Genomic DNA, 17,906 nt, shown 5'->3' on the forward strand with positions numbered 1-17,906 from the left:
AGTCACTTTTTGTTAAAATGCCGAGCTTTCACAGGATGTTTTGTGGAATAATGAATAGTAACAAATGAATGACAAGACTGCGGGATCTGATTGAGGGGGCCTGTAGACATCAGTAGTTTCTCAATGTTCTTTTGAATCCCCAAATGTCAGCTTTTAAATTACTCCTCGCTATTTTTTTTTTTAATGCACATAATCATCAGACATTTCTTTCCTCCTTTTAACCCCCGCCCGAAGGCTGGCGCTGTCTGAATTTTGGGTATATTTTCATAAGCTCTTCAGTGAAATGTCCATTCTCCTTGAGTCAGTGCATGTAGGCAAGCTGTTTGACTGGGGAAGCAATGAGGGCGGTGTGCGGTGGAGGAGGTGTGGCATTGAGCCGGATCCCCCGCATCTTATTGTCACACAGGTACGGTAAGGTAAAGTCGCAATAGTCCCAGATCACCATAGGCTGCTTTCCCCTTTGAGGGGAAGAGCTGACTGGTGGTGATTTAACCTGAGGATCACCACACCTCCGGCGAGGGGCAAGAACATAGAACATAGAACATACATTCGACCCATCGAGTCTGCACCGACCCACTTAATCCCTCACTTCCACCCTATCCCTGTAACCCAATAACCCCTCCTCACCTTTTTGGACACGAAGAGCAATTTATCATGGCCAATCCACCTAACCTGCGCGTCTTTGGACTGTGGGAGGAAACCGGAGCACCCGGAGGAAACCCACCCAGATGCGGGGCGAACGTGCAGACTCCGCACAGACAGTGACCCAGCGGGGAATCGAACCTGGGACCCTGGCGCTGTGAAGCCACGGTGCTAGCCACTTGTGCCACCGTGCTGCCCAAGGTTGAGAAGGTCGGGCCTTCATGAATTACCTCAGCCGGTACGGGAATTGAACCCACACAGTTGGTCTTGATCTGCATCACAAACCAGCTGCCCAGCCCACTGAGCTAAACCAGCCCCCCCCCCCCCCCCCCCCCCCCCAGCTGCCCAGTACGAACAACCATAAAGCAGTCACTGAAAAAAGTGACTGAAAGTATTTGCCAAGTGCGGCTTCAACGTGACCCCTCCAGCGTGAATTAGAATGAAAATCCTAAACTTGGTACACTAAGGAAATGTGGCATGTGCTAAGGAGAGTGGTGGTCCTGAGTGTGATTTTGAGATTTATCTATGAGTGGTCTAACAAAAAGGTTTTCTGCAGAAAGTTGCAATGAATGGAGGCTGGTCTTTTAGACTTACTTGGAAAGTCGCACTTTGCCTTTGAGTCAGAAGGTTGTGGCTTCAAGCCCCACCCCAGGCTTTCAAAGTATAGCTTAGGCTGACACTCCACCTCGGATGAAGTGTTCAACTGAGGGTCTCATATGTCCTCTCGGGTGTGTAATGTTCTTTGACTTGGCTGATGTGGAATCTCGATATTGCAGTGTGAACAAAGAACATTAGACTTTGTTTTCTGAACAAAGTTATTTATTACTAACACCTCACTAACAAATAACGAAAATGTCGAAGATGAATACAGTTGGGAATAAATGTCCAACACTAACTTACACTAAGATACTACAGAGCTACTCGAATATGCGGCTGCTGTACAAACATCTTCGGAAGGAACACATGGTGCATCCGGGTCCCGGGACTGCATACTCGTCCCACCTGCTGGTCGGATGCTAGAACTACAATAGTAAAACATATAACTTATAATACACATGCAGATGATGATGAATTAGTCATATTATGTACAGGTGATAGTCTACCTATCATCACAGGGTGAATGTAAAAGATCCCATGGTGCTCTTTGACAAAGCGCAGGAGAGTTTGCCTCGGTGTCCAAACAAACATTTTACCTCCCCACCAATGTCAGCGAAGTAGGTCATTTACCGCTCCGCTATTTGTGGGAGCTTGCTGTGCACACTTACAACATTGCAACAGTGACTTTAAAAGTGCTTCATGAGCTGTGAGTTTTTCTTTCATGGCGCGTGGTCGTCCCTGGCAAGGCCAGGTGGTATTCGCTGCCCATTCCTGATTTGCTTTGAACTGAGTGGCATTTCGGAGGAGCAGTAAAGAGTCAGCCACCTTGCTGTGGATCTGGAGTCACGTGTAGGCCAGACTGGGTAAGGATGGCAGATTTCCTTCCTTAAAGGACATGAGTGAACTAGATGGGTTTTTATGGCAATCAGTAAGTGGTTACCATTATTGAATGAGCTTCATATTCCAGAACTGAACTTAAATACTGTCAGCTGCCAGGGTGGGATTTGAACCCATGTCCCCAGAGCATTAGCTGGGCCTCTGGATCACTAGTCCAGTGACATTACCACTCATCTCCCCCCGAAGTCATGGAATCATAGAATTTACAGCGCAGAAGGAGGCCATTTGGCCCATTGAGTCTGCACCAGCCCCTGGAAAGAGCACCTCACCTAAGCCCACGGCTCGACCCTATCCCGCAACCCAGCAACTCCACCCAACCTCCTTGGACACTAAAGGCAATTCAAAGTGCTTTTGAATGTCCTCAAAGACTCTCTATAGAACTGAGTTCATTTCCCCTGTCTTTACGCTGCTTTGCAGAATAAAAGAAATCATTGCTGGAAAACACAGCCGTCTTTCAGATGTGGCCGCGAGCAGAGATTAAAAAGTGACAAGGCAGAGCTATTAAAGTAAATGAAAGGAGACTGCGCCTCATTCCTGAAGGTTCTGAGTAACAGATTTCTCCTGGTTATAAAATCTTGCCTGGGTAAGCTGCCAAATAGGGTCGCAGCTCTCCCTCCGCCTTATCAGAGGTGACAAGTTAAGTGGGATCCTTCTCAATGACCCTGCTACTTTGTGAAGCTGCCAGAGGTAGTGTGATTGGTACTCCATTACTTTTCAATGCATTAAATCCACCACATAAGACTGGCTCATATTTTAGCAACTTGTCTCATATTTTGGCGTCTTTCGTGCCACATTTGACCAACTCAAGGTTGAAAGTTACATTGATGGATAGAATGGTGCGCATTTCTTTAACGCTAAGTCCGTGTCCTTGATCAGTGGAGCTGTCTGTTACTCTCCGATTGCTTAGACCCTATGTTCAGCTCGCCGGCTGATGAATGAAGAGAGATGGCCTTGCTGTTTTCTACACACCTGTGATGCAGGAGAAGCAATCATTTTTTGAAACTGAAGAAATTGATGATATAATTACGTCAATCACTTCAGGGTCAATCTAAGGCCACTTCACTCTAATTTCTTGCTTCTTAGGCTCAGCCCGACCATATTTTCAGCTTTCTCTAATTTTCCTTCAAGTTGATCTCTGGTGGGATCATGCTCAGGACTTCATGTTTCTTACATTCTTTCTTGCACCTCCGTCCGGAGCCCCTGCCCCAACCCTGGCACTTCCCCCACCCCCACCCGAAACCAATGTTTATGAGGTACCTGGACAAGCAAAGCAACCCTTTCAGACTCTCCTGTCTGGTTGATGTCGCGGAGCCAAGACCTCACTCTCTGGGTGGAACATTCCCTTAATTTGTCAAGGGTGTCCGCCTCTGACTGGAAGTGTGCGTCTTCAGATGCACGGCCGCGTTTTCAGACCAAACCGTGAGCCACATGGTAATTGCCGGCGTGGTTTACGTTGTCAGTCTGGCGGGCCTAATAGATCCGACAAGGCCAGCTCCACAGAGGTTGGGGCGCCATCTTTAAGGGGCACCCCTATTAAAACTGACGTTAAACAACTCCCGGCCACCCAGCCCCCCCCCACCACGTAAATATTGGGGGGGCTCCCTACCCCACGGCACAATTATCAGGGGCTCTCTCTCCCCCACCACGAGCACCATGGCAGTATTGCTGGTGCTCCCCGCACAATGCCTGCTCCCTCCCCTCAGTGCCTGCTTCCCCATCACTGCCCATTCCTCCCTCATTTCCCGCTCTCCCCTCAATTCCTGCCCCCCCCCATTCCTGCTGTCTCTCCACTGCCAAAATTACAAGTCCCCCCACCCCCCCCCCCCCCCACTGCCCGCTCCTCTCTGTCACTGCCAAGTCCCGCCGTGCCCATCCCGCTGATGGGTCGGCTGGGGCCAGAGGGCACCCGGGAAGTGGCCTGGGGGGAGACCCATACGACGTGGGCACTTTTTCCCCCCCAGAACATATAACAAGAATGATGTGTTGGGTGTTCTGGATCCGTGGAACACATACAGGTCACCAACACTTGAAATAGTGCAACACTATTTTATTGAATCATTAACTGTTTAACATACTCTGACTGTGGGTTAACACGATACTAGCTTTAACTAAAGACCTTTGCCTTGTCCTAATCAGTCGATGCACTCAGCACATGGTGAATGTCTGTGCTGCAGGCTGTGAGCTCTGTCCTCCTAGCTAGCTGCAGCTCGAATGAGCGGGAACTCTGATGCCCCCTGTCTTTATAGTGCGTGTGCTCTAACTGGTGATTGGCTGCGGTGTTGTGTGTGTTGATTGGTCCCACTGTGTGTCCATCAGTGTGTGTCTGCACCATGATATACTGGTGTATATTATGATATCCCCCCTTTTATAAAAAAAAAGTACCTGTGTGGCAATAAATAGTGTATGGTGAGAATGTCCCTGACTACGTGTGTGCGAAATATTTACAGGACTATGTACATGAGAACTAAGCTATTTACATGGGAAGGTGCCTGGTGCAGAAAAACAGTTTGTCACAAGAATAACGAGATGAACACTATATATAAACCATGTAAACGATTAAACGGAAGAACAGAACAAATCAGAAAGTCCATAAGTCCACAAAGTTCACAAATTAAGTCTCTGAGGTGGGCGACGAATTCTGGTTGACCGCCTCAAGGGTGGGTCGGGAGCCGCCGGCTGAGGAGACGGCTGGAATGCGTCAGAGTGAGGAGGATGCAGAGTGACCGGGATCTCTGAATAGTCCAGGTCGGGGTCAGCAGGAGGGCGAGGCGACAGTGGAGGATCACGTAGCGAGCGCAGAACGAGACGAAAGGCATGTCGATTGCGGCGCAGAATAGAGCCATCCGGTAGATGAATGAGGAACGAGCGGGGAGCCACCTGCCGAAGGACCGCAGCGGTTGCAGACCAGCCACCATCCGGAAGATGGACGCGGACGTTGTCATTTGGAGCCAGAACAGGGAGATCAGCTGCACGGGAGTCATGAGCCGCCTTATGCTGAAGGACCGGAACATGGTCGAGGTCTGGGACATGAATGGACGGCACCGTCGTCCTCAGGGTGCGACCCATGAGCAGCTGGGCTGGCAAAGTTGGACCATTCCTGACTTGCGAAGCAGGGGCCATTGCCCGACATCACCGTGAGTGGGATGCCGTGTCGAGCAAAGGTGTCCTTACAGGCACGGATGACTGCAGACGATGTCGCGATGCCGTGATGTCGTGCAACCGTATCACCTCCGGGTAATTTGAAAAGTAGTCCACAATCAGGACATAGTCTGTACCCAGCGTGTGGAACAGGTCGATGCCCACCTTGGTCCAAGGTGACATGACCAACTCATGGGGCTGCAGGGTCTCACGTGGTTGGGCCGTCTGGAAGCGCTGACAAGTGGGGCAATTGAGCACTGTGTTGGCTAATGCCGGGCCCGTACACTGCCTCTCGGGCCTGTCGGCGGCACTTTTCCACGCCAAGATGGCCCTCGTGTAGCTGTTCCAGGACGAGCTGGCGCATGCTCTGCGGGATGACAATGCGGTCCAGTTTCAGAAGAACCCTGTCTACTACCGCCAGATCATCTCTGCCATTATAGAACTGAGGGCATTGGCCCTTGAGCCACCCGTCTGTTAGGTGGCGCATGACACGCTGTAGTAAAGGGTCAGCTGCCGTCTTGCGGTGAATTCGGACGAGGCGTTCATCCGTGGCAGGTAGATTAGAGGCCACGAAGGCCACATGGGCGTCAACCTGGCACACGAATCCTGCTGGGTCACACGGAGTGTTGACTGCCCTGGAGAGAGCGTCGGCAATGATGAGATCTTTGCCTGGGGTGTATACCAGCTGGAAGTAGGTATATGCAGGTCAAGGAGACACAGCCTGAGTGAGAGAGATACAGACCGAGTGAGAATTTGGTAATTTGGTGCAGTGAGGTAATTCGGTGAAGAGTGGGAGAAGGTGCTTTTTCCCTACTGTTTTGTTCTCTCTCTTTCTTTGGGCCTAATTTCGGGAGCCGTTCGGAGGAGGAGGAGCAGTCTCTGTGTATAAAAACCTAACGGTAACTTCCTGTTTTCCAGTTTTTTTTTCCAAAAGTGACGTCAGAGGGAAGCTGTGATCTGAGTGGTTGATAGCAAATCTGCCCCAAATTTAAAAAAACACAGCTAAACTCATAAACTTAAATTAAACTAATTAATTAATTAGTGATGGCTGGTCAGGTGATGTGCTTGAGCTGCTTGATGTGGGAGCGGGCAGATCCCATTGCGAGCTGCAGCGACCACATCTGCAGTAAGTGCTGGCTGCTCGAAGAGCTCCGGCTCAGAGTTGATGAGCTGGAGTCTGAGCTTCAAACACTGAGGCACATCCGGGAGGGGGAGACTTACCTGGACACTGTGTTTCAGGAGGCAGTCACACCTGTCAGAGTAAGTAGTTTAAATCCTGCCAGTGGCCAGGGACAGCAGGGTGTGACTGCAAGTCAGGCAGGTAAAGGGAACCAGCAGTCAGGAACTCAGGAGCCTCAGCCCTTGACTCTGTCCAACAGGTATGAGGCACTTGCTCCCTGTGTGGATGACGAACAGGGCTGCAGGAGGATGAGTCAGCTGACCAAGGCACCATGGTTCAGCAGGCCATTCAAGGGGAGGGAGTAAATAGGCAAGTTGTAGTTGTAGGGGATTCTATTATCAGGGGGATAGATAGTATCCTTTGTGAGCAGGATAAAGAGTCCCGCATGGTATGTTGCCTGCCCGGTGCTAGGGTGCGGGACATCTCTGACCGGCTTGAAAGGATACTGGAGAGGGAGGGGGAGGATCCAGTTGTTGTGGTCCATGTCGGTACCAACAACATAGGCAAGTCTAGGAAAGAGGACCTGTTTAGAGATTATAAAGAGCTAGGATTCAAATTAAAAAACAGGTCCTCAAGGGTCATAATCTCCGGATTACTGCCCGAGCCACGTGCAAATTGGCATAGGGAGGCAAGAATAAGGGAAGTTAACACGTGGCTGAAAGAGTGGTGTGGGAAAGAGGGGTTCCTTTTCATGGGACACTGGCATCAGTTTTGGGACAGGGGGTACCTAAACCGTTGGGATGGTCTCCACCTGAACCGAGCTGGGACCAGTGTTCTGGCGAAAAGATTAAATAGGGTGGTCAATAGGACTTTAAACTAAAGATTGGGGGGGGGGGGGGGGGGGGGAGGGAAAGTCAGGGAACCAAGAGGTGAAGTAATCAGTGGGAAGCGTAGCTGCTTAGGAATACAAAAAAGCACGAAAAGACAAAACTCAGGAGAGGTTACGATAGTCCCCATCCCACAAAATATGACACAGTGTATGGAAAGGCTCAGTAAACCAAGGTCCACCACACTAAGAAAACAAAAAGGGACGGTCAATAGAAAATTAAAGGTGCCATATTTAAATGCGCGCAGTGTACGGAACAAGGTAGATGAGCTTGTGGCCCAGATTGTGACTGGCAGGTATGATGTGGTAGGCATCACAGAGACATGGTTGCAGGGGGTTCAGGACTGGCATTTAAACATCCAGGGATTCACAACCTATCGAAAAGACAGGGAAGTGGGCAGAGGGGGCGGGGTTGCCTTGTTAATTAGGAATGAAATTAAATCAATAGCACTAAATGACATAGGGTCAGATGATGTGGAGTCTGTGTGGGTAGAGTTGAGGAACCACAAAGGGAAAAAAAACATAATGGGAGTTATGTACAGGCCTCCTAACAGTGGTCAGGACCGGGGGCACAAAATGCACCACGAAATAGAAAGTGCATGTCAGAAAGGCAAGGTCACAGTGATCATGGGGGACTTCAATATGCAGGTGGACTGGGTAAATAATGCTGCCAGTGGACCCAAGGAAAGGGAATTCATTGAATGTTTACAGGAGGGCTTTTTGGAACAGCTTGTGATGGAGCCCACGAGGGAACAGGCCATTCTGGACTTAGTGTTATGTAATAAGCAAGACTTGATTAAAGATCTTAAAGTAAGGGAGCACTTAGGAGGCAGTGATCATAATATGGTAGAATTCAATCTCCAATTTGAAAGAAAGAAGGTAGAATCAGATGTAAAGGTGTTACAGTTAAATAAAGGAAACTACAGGTGCATGAGGGAGGAACTGACGAAAATCGACTGGGAGCAGAGCCTAGTGGGAAAAACAGTAGAACAGCAATGGCAGGAGTTTCTGGGAGTAATTGAGGACACAGTACAGAGGTTCATCCCAAAGAAAAGAAAGGTTATCAGAGGGGGGATTAGGCAGCCATGGCTGACAAAGGAAGTTAGGGAATGCATCAAAGCAAAAGAGAAAGCCTATAATGTGGCAAAGAGTAGTGGGAAGTCAGAAGATTGGGAAGGCTACAAAAACAAACAGGATAACAAAGAGAGAAATAAGGAAAGAGAGGATCAAATATGAAGGTAGGCTAGCCAGTAACATTAGGAATGATAGTAAAAGTTTCTTTAAATACATTAAAAACAAACGGGAGGCAAAAGTTGACATTGGGCCGCTCCAAAATGACGCTGGTAATTTTGTGATGGGAGACAAGGAAATAGCTGAGGAACTAAATAAGTACTTTGCGTCAGTCTTCACAGTAGAAGACATGAGTAATATCCCAACAATTCCGGCGAGTCAAGGGGCAGAGTTGAATATGGTAGCCATCACAAAGGAGAAAGTGCTAGAGAAACTAAGAGGTCTAAAAATTGATAAATCTCCGGGCCCAGATGGACTACATCCTAGAGTTCTAAAGGAGATAGCTGAAGAAATAGTGGAGGCGTTAGTTATGATCTTTCAAAAGTCACTGGAGTCAGGGAAAGTCCCAGAGGATTGGAAAATCGCTGTTGTAACCCCCCTGTTCAAGAAGGGAACAAGGAAAAAGATGGAAAATTATAGGCCAATTAGCCTAACCTCGGTTGTTGGCAAGATTCTAGAATCCATTGTTAAGGATGAGATTTCTAAATTCTTGGAAGTGCAGGGTCAGATTAGGACAAGTCATCATGGATTTAGTAAGGGGAGGTTGTGCCTGACAAACCTGTTAGAGTTCTTTGAAGAGATAACAAATAGGTTAGACCAAGGAGAGCCAATGGATGTTATCTATCTTGACTTCCAAAAGGCCTTTGATAAGGTGCCTCACGGGAGACTGCTGAGTAAAATAAGGGCCCATGGTATTCGAGGCAAGGTACTAACATGGATTGACGATTCGCTGTCAGGCAGAAGACAGAGAGTTGGGATAAAAGGTTCTTTTTCGGAATGGGAACCGGTGACGAGTGGTGTCCCGCAGGGTTCAGTGTTGGGGCCACAGCTGTTCTCTTTATATATTAACGATCTAGATGACGGGACTGGGGGCATTCTGGCTAAGTTTGCCGATGATACAAAGATAGGTGGAGGGGCAGGTAGTATGGAGGAGGTGGGGAGGCTGCAGAAAGATTTAGACAGTTTAGGAGAGTGGTCCAAGAAATGGCTGATGAAATTCAACGTGGGCAAGTGCGAGGTCTTGCACTTTGGAAAAAAGAATAGAGGCATGGACTATTTTCTAAACGGTGACAAAATTCATAATGCTGAAGTGCAAAGGGACTTGGGAGTCTTAGTCTAGGATTCTCTAAAGGTAAACTTGCAGGTTGAGTCCGTAATTAAGAAAGCAAATGCAATGTTGTCATTCATCTCAAGAGGCTTGGAATATAAAAGTAGGGATGTACTTCTGAAGCTTTATAAAGCATTAGTTAGGCCCCATTTAGAATACTGTGAGCAATTTTGGGCCCCACACCTCAGGAAGGACATACTGGCACTGGAGCGGGTCCAGCGGAGATTCACACGGATGATCCCAGGAATGGTAGGCCTAACATACGATGAACGTCTGAGGATCCTGGGATTATATTCATTGGAGTTTAGGAGGTTGAGAGGAGATCTAATAGAAACTTACAAGATAATGAATGGCTTAGATAGGGTGGATGTAGGGAAGTTGTTTCCATTAGCAGGGGAGACTAGGACCCGGGGGCACAGCCTTAGAATAAAAGGGAGTCACTTTAGAACAGAGATGAGGAGAAATTTCTTAAGCCAGAGAGTGGTGGGTCTGTGGAATTCATTGCCACAGAGGGCGGTGGAGGCCGGGACGTTGAGTGTCTTTAAGACAGAAGTTGATAAATTCTTGATTTCTCGAGGAATTAAGGGCTATGGAGAGAGAGAGCGGGTAAATGGAGTTGAAATCAGCCATGATTGAATGGTGGAGTGGACTCGATGGGCTGAATGGCCTTACTTCCGCTCCTATGTCTTATGGTCTTATGGTCTAAGTCGTATCACCGGAGCTTGAGAAGAATACGCTGGAGGCGAGGCGTCATGTCGTTCAAGTCTTACTGTATTATATTGACCAGCGGGCGATAGTCGGTCTCGACGGTGAATTGAGGAAGTCCGTACACATAATCGTGAAACTTAACCACACCGGTCAGAAGGCCCAGGCACTCCTCCTCTATCTGCGCGTAGTGCTGCTCCGTGGGGGTCATGGCGCGTGACGCATATGCAACGGGGGCCCATGATGAGGCCGCATCACGTTGAAGGAGCACTGCCCCAATGCCGGCTTGGCTGGCATCGGTCGAAAGTTTGGTCTCTTTTGCTGGATCAAAGAAAGCTAAGACCGGGGCCGTGGTCAGTTTTGTTTTGAGTTCTCTCCATTTGCGCTTGTGGGCAGGGAGCCATTGGAAGTCTGTCGTCTTCCTGACCAGGTTCCTGAGAGCCGTGGTATGAGAGGCGAGGTTAGGGATGAACTTCCCTAAAAGGTTAACCATGCCCAGAAATCGGAGGGCCGCCTTCTTGTCCTCTGGCGTTTTCATGGCTGTGATAGCAGCCACCTTGTCCGCATCCGGCCGCACACCCAACTGGGAGATGTGGTCCCCGAGGAACTTGAGTTCCGTCTGACCAAAAGAGCATTTGGCCCTGTTGAGGCGTAGGCCCTGCTCACGTATGCGTTTGAACACGCACTGGAGGTGACTGACATGCTCCTGCGGGGTGGTGGACCAAATGATTATGTCGTCGACATAGACGCGAACACCTTCAATGCCTTCCATCATTTGTTCCATGATCCTATGGAACACTTCTGAAGCAGATATGATCCCAACCGGCATCCTGTTGCAACAATATCTGCCAAAGGGGGTATTGAATGTACACAGTTTCCTGCTGGATTTGTCGAGCTGGATTTGCCAGAATCCTTTTGAGGCGTTGAGTTTGGTGAAGAGCTTGGCGCGAGCCATCTCGCATGTGATCTCTTCGCGCTTGGGAATTGGATAATACTTCCCTCATGATATTGCGATTCAGATCCTTGGGATCAATGCAAATTCTCAGCTCGCCGGAAGGCTTTTTTACACACACCATGGAACTGACCCAGTTGGTTGGTTCCGTGACTCTGGAGTTCGCTCCTTGGTCCTGGAGGTCCTGCAGCTGCTGCTTGAGGCGGTCCTTAAGGGGTGCTGGGACCCTGCGAGGTACGTGCACCACAGGTGTGTCCAGAACTGGGGGGCACAGTCTGAGGATACGGGGTAGCCCATTTAGGACAGAGAGAAGTTTCTTCACCCAGAGAGTGGTGAGCCTGTGTTATCACAGGAAGTAGTTGAGGCCACAACATTGTATTTTTTCAAGATGCAGTTAGATATAGCACTTGGGACGACAGGGATCAGAGGATATGGGGGAAAGCGGGATTAGGCGATTGAGTTGGATGATCAGCCATGATCGTAGTGAATGGCGGAGCGGGCTTGAAAGGCCGAATGGCCTCCTGCTCCTATTTGCTGTGTTTCTATGAGGAGTTTGCTGAGGGCTCCCTCTGTAAAAAGTGGTGCGGTCTTTCTGGTAACCGTGCTCCCCACTGGAATTGGAATAAGTGCTGGGGAGGCGTTTAAAAGGAGCATCTTACTGATTGCAGAGATTAAATAGTAGTGAATCAGAGGCAGGCCGCCACAGGCTGAATATACAGCCAGTCTTCTCGCCGCTGGGATTCTCTCCAGTGCCTCACTGCGACCGACACATTGGAAGAATATTGGAAAATTCCACCCGAGCTTGTCAAAGGCCAGTTTCTGTGATAGTTAGAACCAATGTCTGATATTTAAATGCAGCAAAATGAAATAGATGAGGAAAGTCAGCCCAAGACCGTAATGACTAAACATAGAACGTACAGTGCAGAAGGAGGCCATTCGGCCCATCGAGTCTGCACCGACCCACTTAAGCCCTCAGTTCCACCCTATCCCCATAACCCAATGACCCCGCCTAACCTTTTGGACAGTAAGGGGCAATTTATCATGGCCAATCCACCTAACCTGCACGTCTTTGGACTGTGGGAGGAAACCGGAGCACCCGGAGGAAACCCACGCAGACACAGGGAGAACGTGCAGACTCCGCGCAGACAGTGATCCAAGCCGGAATCGAACCTGGGACTCTGGAGCTGTGAGGCCACAATGCTGTCCACTTGTGCTACCGTGCTGTCCTCTTGAAGTGAAGTGCCTTTCTCAGATACTCCTCCTCCCGTCTCTGAAATGCTATTTTATTATCATAATCAGTCTCACAGTCTAACCAGAAGCTGATTAATTATACACCAGATACTTCGATGACATTTTTTTCTTTTGGACCCACAGCGAAGAATCACTGCAGCGACTACACGATGACATCAATAAGCTCCATCCCACCATCAGACTCACCATGGACTACTCTCCAAAATCGGTTGCATTCTTGGACACACTCATCTCCATCCAGGACGGTCACCTCAGCACTTTGCTTTACCGCAAGCCCACAAATAACCTCACGATGCTCCACTTCTCCAGCTTCCACCCGAACCACATTAAAGAAGCCATCCCCTATGGACAAGCCCTCCGTATCCACAGGATCTGCTCAGACGAGGAGGAGCGTAACAGACATCTACAGACACTGAAAGATGCCCTCGTACGAACGGGATATGGTGCTCGACTCATCGATCGACAGTTCCAACGCGCCACAGCAAAAAACTGCACCAACCTCCTCAGAAGACAAACACGGGACACAACCAACAGAGTACCCTTCGTCGTCCAGTACTTTCCCGGAGTGGAGAAACTACGACATCTTCTTCGCAGTCTTCAACACGTCATCGATGAAGGTGAACATCTTGTCAAGGTCATCCCCACACCCCCACTACTTGCCTTCAAACAACCGCGCAACCTCAAACAAACCATTGTTTGCAGCAAACTACCCAGCCTTCAGAACAGCGACCACGACACCACGCAACCCTGCCATGGCAATCTCTGCAAGACATGCCAGATCATCGACATGGGTACCACCATTACACGTGAGAACACCTCCCATGAGGTACGCGGTACATACTCGTGCGACTCGGCCAACGTTGTCTACCTCATACGCTGCAGGAAAGGATGTCCCGAAGCGTGGTACATTGGCGAGACCATGCAGACGCTGCGACAACGAATGAACGGATATCGCGCAACAATTACCAGGCAGGAATGTTCCCTTCCAGTCGGGGAACACTTCAGCATTCAGCCTCTGATCTCCGGGTAAGCGTTCTCCAAGGCGGCCTTCAGGACGCGCGACAACGCAGAATCACTGAGCAGAAACTTATAGCCAAGTTCCGCACACATGAGTGCGGCCTCAACTGGGACCTGGGATTCATGTCGCATTACATTCACCCCCCACCATCTGGCCTGGGCTTGCGAAATCCTACCAACTGTCCTGGCTTGAGACAATTCACACCTCTTTAACCTGGGATTACCCCTATCTCTGGATATGTAAACACTTAATTACCTGCAAATGCTCGCATTCTAAGCATTGTCTTGCATCTTTAAATTTGTCTATATATATGTTTCTGGAACATACCTCTTCATTCACCTGAGGAAGGAGCTGTGCTCCGAAAGCTAGTGATTTGAAACAAACCTGTTGGTCTTTAACCTGGTGTTGTAAAACTTCTTACTGTGCTCATCCCAGTCCAACGCCGGCATCTTCACATCCTGATTAATTATGGTATTGTTTGAGTCTGTAGTCTTAAAAGTTATTGTTTATGTGGTGATGTGCATCAATGCAAATGCATGTAGGCTAGCTAGACACTAGAGGGAGCACCAGTGACATCACACACACACACTCAACCAATAGATCAGGTAGATAGGACACGGCCAATGGACATTCACGATACACAAGGAGGTGACACGACCACAGGGGGGCATTACACCAACCCATATATAAAGGACACCACACACATGATCTGCCTCTTTCCAGTGGAGACAGTCAGTGAGTAGAGACACAGGGCTGATTCAATATTACACCCACCACATGGATTGCAACAACTGGTTAGTCAGTCTGTGTAGCTATAGTAGGATTAGCAGTAGTGTCAAACCCGAGTAATAGAAGTGTAAATAGTTCAATAAACGTGTTGAAGTTATCTCCACGTCTGAACCTTCCTTTGTCAAGTGCACCACAAGGAAGCCGCATATGTTACACCTACAACGTAACAAATCATGATACCAGGAGTGAACTGTTTCAATCCATATAGCCATACCTCAGCGTACAGTGAAACCAGCAATGATACCCAGGCAAGATGTTCGAGATCCGGGTTCCGCAGCAGCTCCGGTGCCACGGCGATCTCCGCAAAAACTGGCGGGTATTCCGGCAAATGTTTGAATTCTTCCTGGTAGCAGCCGAACTAGAAGACCTGGCCAATGCTGAAAAAACAGAGCTTCTCCTCACCATCGCCAGTGCCAGAGCAGAAGAAATCGTAAAAAAAATTAAAGTTCTCCAAGGGGCAAAACAGGAGCGACTTCCAGGCAGTCCTGGACAAATTCGGCAAATACTGTGAGGAAAACACACTCCAACCAACAAGAAAAGGTAAGAGAAGCGCCAGTACTCACCACGGGGCCGAGATCCCGGAGCAGAGAACCATTTTGATCGGCGGCCATCTTTCTAAAGGGACTGCACTTTTGCAGTTGCGCGACGCCACGCATGCGCAATCACGAAAATGGCCCCCGGTACAGGAACAGCGATTTGCGCATGCGCAAACGCTTCCTATGCGCTACGTCACATGCGTCATGACGTCAGAGGCCCCGGACCATGCCCATTTAAAGGGGAAAGGTCCCAAATCAAAGAAAAATTCTTTTAAAGCCGTCAAACAACCTTCCTTCACCTGGAATGACAGCACAATGCCTCAAATTGAACCAGGAAATGAAATAAACCTCCGAAGAACCCTGCAACAAGCAGTTACCTATGCCCAAACCAATGATTCCGACCTTGAATACTTCGATACCGACCTTTACATTTTCTCTGGACCTCGCGAGCCCAATGCCAGCTCCGACGCAAACAGTGATGATATGGTCCTAGAAGATAATGACTCGGACGAACCTTTCACCTTGGAAGATTATCCCAGTACCAAATCCGAACCAGAACCAGACGTGTTGCACAATGGCGACCTCCGTACTGAATCCGACGCAGACGCGGATTCGTCATTCGGATTTGAGGATCTTCAGCCCAGTATATACGACATCCCGACTCGTGAGTGCAGGATTATGCTGTGGCCTGAAACCAAGAGACAGAGAGCGGTACAAGCCCACAGAGAGCGGCCTGCTGCCACACAGAGCGTGGTCCATGCCCCGCTCAGGGTTCCCGACTCTACGAAAGAAGACATGCAAGACTCCACACCACAGTCCTTGCATGAACAAGAAGTGACTCCAGTGTCACAAGCTTCCACAGTGAGCACGTGGACAGACTCCACAATTGCAGAAACGCAAGACTCCAGAGCGCAGTCCTTGCACGAACAAGAAGTGACTCCAATGTCACAAGCCTCCACAACGAGCTCGTGGACAGACTCCACGATAGAAGAAACGCAAGACTCCAACGCGCAGCCCTTGCAGGAACAAGACCACGAGGGTCTAGCAACCTCCTCTGACCAACTAGCGGCAGACGATGCAAGTCTGCCATGCTCAAGTAAACAGCAAGAAGACTATGACAGTCTACCACGCTCCAGTGCACAGCAGGACGACCATGACGGTCTATCGTGCTACAGTGAAGAACAAAGCGACGATGACGGTCCAAGCCAAAATGAAGGACAACAGCATGACAATGACAGTCCACCCACATTGTTTGCGCCACCAGATGAAGACTCTGACAATTTACCCAACCCAAGTGAACAACAAGCATCTACTGAGGCTCTACCCACGGTATGTGAGATGAGTGATGACAGCATCCCACTTCCCATGCAAGATGTGCAAAGTGACAGACCTCAGCTAGTGTGTACAGAGGCATTCGACGATCACTGTGAGACCATTAGTGACTCCGGTGACACCACGATACTTCCACCCTCATTTGCTCGAACCTCTCCACAAGTCAATGCATTTCTGCATGTTCCTACTCCAGACGTGCAGTTCAAGAAATCTCAGCTGACTCCAGTGAACCTGCTAAGACTCCGGACGGGGAGCATCAACAAACCAACACTGACTCAGTTAAAACAGACCAGACTCCAGATGGGGAGCAACCAAACGGCGAATCTGATTCACGTAAGCCGGACTTTACTCCAGACAGGGAGTGCCGCAACCTCAGTGTTGGCACGCTCAGGGTGACAGCAGATGCCACAACGACAGGAGATGGATCACTTAACAATTACACTGGGTCAGTAATAACCAGCAGCGGCTACAGTCCAAGAGGAATACACCAATATTCACCACAGCTATATCCACACATTATTTCCACACCAGCAGTGCAGCCAATGACAGCTCATGATGGACAAACCCAGTATTCAGGCATGCAGCAGCCAGCAGTCTATGCAGCATATTCTCAAACAGGCCAGCCCTACGGATTACCCACGAATGGAATCAAGACCGAAGGAGGACTGCCGCAAGCGCAATCTGCACTACAGACTGAATGCCTTAGTTACAGCCCAGGATTTGCTGCACCCCAGCCTGGCCAGAAGGCATATTCCTATCAGATGCGAGGTTCTAGTTTCACACCATCACCAGGTATTTATGCGAGCAGCAATTCTGTTTCCAATTCGACAAGCTTCAACGGTTCTCAGCAGGATCACCCTTCCTGCACAGCACGTGGCCAGAACCAGTATGTACAGTCTTATCCAACTTCAACATGTGGCATATCCATGACCTCGAATGATACTGTTGATGGTACATCTTCAACGTCAACACCTTATCAGCTACGAGATGCCATCCGACAGCACCATTACAAACATCGAAAAAGAAAGGGACTCCAAATCAGACAGCGAAGTGATTTGACCACTTCTTGGTTCCTGTGGCACAGGGACGTTGATGACGTTCATAACCAAGAGAGACATTTGACCATGATGATTGATGGTTTTTGGACTCGCACAAATGATTTGGACTTATTGTTTAATCACTGTTCCCATGACTTGTTTATACCTTAACGTATCTACCTGTTTTTTGTTCAATTTTCTTAAAGTGTACAGAAAATATGTAACATATAAAAAAGGGGGGATGTGGTGATGTGCATCAATATAAATGCATGTAGGCTAGCTAGACACTAGAGGGAGCACACACACACTCAACCAATAGATTAGGTAGATAGGACACGACCAATGGACATTCACGATACACACGGAGGTGACATGACCACAGGGAGGCATTACACCAACCCATATATAAAGGACACCACACACATGATCTGCCTCTTTCCAGTGGAGACAGTCAGTGAGTAGAGACACAGGGTTGATTCAATATTACACCCACCACGTGGATTGCAGCAACTGGTTAGTCAGTCTGTGTAGCTATAGTAGGATTAGCAGTAGTGTCGAACCCGAGTAATAGAAGTGTAAATAGTTTAATAAACGTGTTGAAGTTATCT

General features: G+C 48.9%; 1 long non-coding RNA gene across 1 annotated transcript in view; it reads right to left on the reverse strand.

Moving 5' to 3' along the window:
- LOC140392460 (uncharacterized) overlaps window positions 1-1,363 on the reverse strand; it is a 39,649-nt gene extending 38,286 nt beyond the window's left edge. Inside the window, exon 1 of the long non-coding RNA XR_011935373.1 lies at window positions 1,237-1,363. This is a non-coding gene — a long non-coding RNA (uncharacterized lncRNA). The remainder of the gene's footprint in view (window positions 1-1,236) is intronic.
- Between the last annotated feature and the right edge of the window lie 16,543 nt (window positions 1,364-17,906).

This window comes from Scyliorhinus torazame, chromosome 16 (genome assembly GCF_047496885.1).
Source record: "Scyliorhinus torazame isolate Kashiwa2021f chromosome 16, sScyTor2.1, whole genome shotgun sequence".
Lineage (NCBI taxonomy): Eukaryota > Metazoa > Chordata > Chondrichthyes > Carcharhiniformes > Scyliorhinidae > Scyliorhinus > Scyliorhinus torazame.